Source organism: Suncus etruscus, chromosome 9, assembly GCF_024139225.1.
Source record: "Suncus etruscus isolate mSunEtr1 chromosome 9, mSunEtr1.pri.cur, whole genome shotgun sequence".
In the NCBI taxonomy this organism is placed as follows: Eukaryota; Metazoa; Chordata; class Mammalia; order Eulipotyphla; family Soricidae; genus Suncus; species Suncus etruscus.
The window spans coordinates 91,087,087-91,092,288 of NC_064856.1; the positions used below are offsets into that span (position 1 = coordinate 91,087,087).

Genomic DNA, 5,202 nt, shown 5'->3' on the forward strand with positions numbered 1-5,202 from the left:
GATTGTATATCTATATATGCCATATGAAATTTTTCTGTGAAGATGATTTTCCCTTTTAAGTCTAAAGCCAAGATTGGTCTGTATAAGGTAAATACCCTACCAACTGTACTATCACCATGGCACCACTTTACTCCGCTTTCTTCAAATAATCAACCTAGTATTATTGTAACAGGCTTTTTTTTTTCATTTTTACCATATTATTTTAAAATGTGGAATGTTTATTAACTTGTGTCAAACATGTGCAGCGATGATGTTAATATTCTCTGTATCATTATAATTTTAGTATATGTGCCTCAAAAATGAATATTTCTACAGATTTCAATAAGACCAGATTTCCAGTGGACACAATAATTTAATTCTTTAGCAGCTCTCTTTTGCAGGGAACTGCTAAAAGAACAGCAGTAAAACAGAGTGTATGACTTGTTTGAGTTTTATAGCACTGAGGAAGTGTACATGGCTAAAGAACATTTCTTAAAGGCAGAGGCGATAGTACAGTGGATATAGTGCCAGCCTTGCTTATGATTGACGCTGGCTCAATCCTAGCAGCACATGGTCCTCACTAGGAGTGATCCCTGAGTGCAAAGCTAGGATAAAACCTGAGTGCCTTTAGGTGTGACCACCAAACCAAACAAAGAAAAGGAAAAGAATATTCCATCAAATATATGCTTCCCTCAAATCTCAAAATATTGCCATTTTTGGAAATAAAGGTCTTGGCAGAGTAATTAGTAAGGATGATGGGATAGGATTAGGATTCAGTGACTAGTGTCTTCATATCTGTGAAGATATGAGGAGAAAACAGCTATATCATGATGGATACAGAGAAAGAAATGTTGAAGTTGCCAGCCAGGAAATGCTGAGGACTGTTTGGTGTTCCTAGAGGCAAAGGAGAAGGAAGAAATCATTCTTCCTATGCATCTTCAGAGAGCCAGAAACTACCAGAACTTTGATTTTAGCCTTCAAAACTATTCAAAGATAAATACCTATTCTTTTTAGCCTACCATTTTGTAATGATTTATTATGGTAGTCCTGCCAGAGTGAAACAGTATTTTATGAGAGATATCTTCAGGCAGAGGTCATTATTGTCCTGCACCTACATTACCAGAGTGCTTATTGCATTTTTGTGGTAGATGTCTGGCATGATTTTAAATAAAGGAGAGGCAATGAGACTAGTAATAGTGACAGTTGAGACACCTAAGTAAACATAAGCAACCTAACTTTAAAAACTCTAAAGTAAATTATAAAATCTTCCAAATGTTTCCCAGATATAATTTTCTGCTATCTAATCATGCATGTAAAATTCAGTATCGCTCACATTGTTATTCCTTTATAGGAATCATCCATGTGAAGGGAGGAAAAAAATTACCAAAGCATTGCTTCATGACTGTTGAGCACACTCAAGATAGTAATAAAAACAGAATTACCGGGCCCGAAGAGATAGCACAGCGGTGTTTGCCTTGCAAGCAGCCGATCCAGGACCAAAGGTGGTTGGTTCGAATCCCGGTGTCCCATATGGTCCCCCGTGCCTGCCAGGAGTTATTTCTGAGCAGATAGCCAGGAGTAACCCCTGAGCACCACTGGGTGTGGCCCCAAAACCAAAAACAAACAAACAAACAAACAAACAAAAAACCAGAATTACCCTCTTACCTTGAGATTAGGAATGAAAGCATATGCACTAGATTGCTGTAAATGAGCCTTTTGAAGTGTCTTTTCAGAATATATCGAAAGGTGAGTGTCACTGAAAAATAAATGTGTATACTGTCTTAAGAAAAAAAATGGCAGTATGATGTGTGTGGTATCTTGTGTGCCCGGGTATGATGGTAATATGTGTCTATTTTGTGAATGAATAAGGAACCAGCAAAGTCCTTTAAGATCACCTCTATTTTCTAGAAAAAAAGACTCTACTGTTTCCAGGGTAATCACAATATTGTAACCTATAACAAGGCTAAATTTAGAAACCATTAAAACGCCCAAGAAGCCTTTCAACACAGTTTACATACACCTTATGGGTTGTTACACATTGAAGTTAGTGGCAGTGAACTTCAAGGGAAATATTGGGGCCTTGCCAAATTCTGTGCAAATGAGTCTGCCACATTTATACTTTATGCTCCCACGGAGTATCCTTTCACATTTTGTATTCAGGAAATACTGTGTCACACATTTGTAACAACACCAGGGTATGTTTTCAATAGTTTGTTGCTTCTAGCATATGCAAGTGAATTCCTCTGAATATATTTACTCCTCACCAATTAGTCTACATATTAATTATAGTGCATTTAACTTAGTTACGATTCTCACCCAACAATGATTTTGTAAGTCAGTTTTGGAAAGCGAGTATAGAAGGTATGATACTTGCTTTGCATATAACTAAACTGAGTTTCATCCATGGCACACCATTCATTGCCCTGAGCACTGCCAGGAGTAATCTCTGAGCTCAAAGCCATACAAAAGCACTAGGCACCACCTGATATATAAAAATTATAAAAAAATTTAATTCTGAAAGTCAATCCAAATTCACCTTCCTCCTTGGTAGAATAGATGTCAAGCCAATAATAGAAAGTGCAAAGAAGCCAGTTGTGACACCAGAACAGACATGTGTCCATCAGAAATAAAGTTGAGACCAAAGATGATGACTCAAACCTTGTATAAACCTCTACCAAACTAAAGATGGTTTGGGTTTGTGCAAGAGAACATGAGTGTGAAACTACAGGAGACTCTTGATCACATGCTTAAATATCACCTGTGCCTACTATTAGCATACTATTTCATCAATATTCCAACACATTACAATTATGATTGTTGTTTGTTTTGTCTCATTACTCTAGGATTGACACCAGCCTAAGAAAACTGTAATGACACGTTCACATAAATGTCTATTTTAAGAGAAAGGCCACCTACAAATGGAAATGTTCACTTAGTGGCCATAGAAGATAATGAAATGAAAGTGTGAGCATGGACTATGGTACCCAATGCATGAAGCATTTGATACAGATACTGATATCTTGAGAAGTCATTTCTCCCAATCTGTATACAACTGGGAGCAGGTCAGCTCCAAGGAAGCCTGGCTGTGATCCAGTGCCATTGTGTTTCACTTGCAGTTTGCATTTCTCAGTTCCTAAGGACATAGACTCCTGGCTCCACCAGAATTTAAGCAATCTCCTGATGAAGCCAGTGCAGGTGATACTGGCACTGTGACACTGAAAAACAGGTAATGCAGTAAATCTAAGCCAGCAAGAGAAGAGCAGAGAATTGATGATCTCATGTTGGAGCTCATCTAAATACCCCATGTGGACACCAGAGTAAGCTCCTTAGATTGAAGCAGGTGCATTGTCAAAAACAGAGCTGACTCTCAGTAGATTCTGAGCAATAAGTCATCAAAATGCAGGTAGAGATGCTGTGTAACCTCCTTCGGATCCAGTAAATAATGAGGCCAAGACATCTGGGTTACATAAGCAGTAATATGCCAGCCGGGCAATTAAATAGCAGCTGTGGCCACATGGGTTATGGTCAGGCCATCACTATAATTTAGACTCATTTAGTAATTTATAATTAAATAATTGAAAAATAATGCATGAGAAAACATTAGTGCTTAAAATATAAAGAGGCTTACTAATTCCACTTCACTTATTGGCAAATGGTGTCCCTTAAAATTATGGTCAAATTATTACCACCCATTTTACAGGGAGTAAAATAGAAGATCAAGTACCCATACTTCTAATTTTCACAGCAAAAGTTGAAAAGAATAAAAGATAGGAAATCAAATAATTTGATTATCTTCTGGCCAATGAAATAAAATGTTTCTGTTCTGTTTTCAATCTGTGCACCCTATATTATTAACCACCTTTTTTAATACCTGTACTTTTCAACATATACACATAAATATAAAATTCTTTCAGCTAAGAAACACTGCATGTTCTATGCACCAGTTAAGGTTGGTGTACATTCTATAACTGAAGCTCAATCATGATCAATTCTGTAACCACAATGCTTAAAGTAATTATTAAAAATTATGTTCTTTCTAAACTTTAGGGTGTAAAATAGTTTTATTTTTCTTTATTTATTTCACAATTACAAACAGACTAGATCCCATGTAATAATTAGAGATGAATGAAAGAAATAAATAACAGATTGAAAGAAACCAAGATAAGGACATGAAAGACTGGAATTATGAACACAATCTGAGAAGGAAGTAATGATAATAATTTTGCAAACATATATGGAACAGTTTTTGTGTTAACTGTAGCAAAATACAGATAGATATGAAAATAAATTCTTGAGTGGAGCCTGCCTAATTTTCAATGCTGAATTAAAAGGCATATTTGAAACTGTCATTTTTAGATTAGATAATGTCTCAGTTTTTGACTTACATATCAGATCTTCTTTTGTTTTCCTTCGGATTATTGCGTCAATTAAAAAAAGTGAGAATATTTTTGCAAACTAATCTAGCAGATGTTCTTTAAATGCTCTGTGTGACTTAGAGTATTCACTGACAGCAATTAGTAAACATATTATGTGTCAATTTTACATTAGGAGTTATTTATAGGTAGGAGATATTTTACAAGGGTAAGACACTTGCTGTACATATGAATGACCCCATATCAATTCTCAGCACCACACTCAGCATACATAGCACTGATAGAACTGATTCCAAGTACAAAGCCAGGAGTAGCCACCGAATACTAGTAGGTAGAATGTTTTCTACCCCACTAAAACAATAAAAACTTAGGTGCTATTTAAGCATTTCCTATGTGTTAGTGTATTTTATTTTCTCTCTAATCATTTGAAGTGAAAACAATTAAAAGAAACAACCAAATATATAAGGTAAATAATTTTTCAGTATCATAGTGACAAAAAATGACACTGGAAAAGAAACCAAGGTTGTTTCATTCCAGACCCCATATTCAATCATGCTGGTAAACTGCTTTGGAAAATATAAAAAAAAATTAAATAAACTAAATAATAATTGCAAGCTACATTTTAACCATTCATACATAATGTGTCAATGCTATTAGTTTTTAAAGAGTAATGTTACATTTTTGTTTGTATTGAATAAAATAGTATCTGTGGCTAGGTAATAATGTTCATTGCAGAGTAAATTCAAACAAGCACCGAAACAAAAGACTATTATTATATGCCTTTCAATATACCAACAATCTGTCATTTTTCTCTTCCTTCTGAGTACTCATTTATTAGCATGACTCATAA

The 5,202-nt window shown here is 35.3% G+C and overlaps 1 pseudogene; it reads right to left on the reverse strand.

Annotated features, from left to right (window-relative positions):
- Positions 1-203: 203 nt before the first annotated feature.
- On the reverse strand, positions 204-304 carry LOC126019199 (uncharacterized; annotated as a pseudogene).
- Between the last annotated feature and the right edge of the window lie 4,898 nt (positions 305-5,202).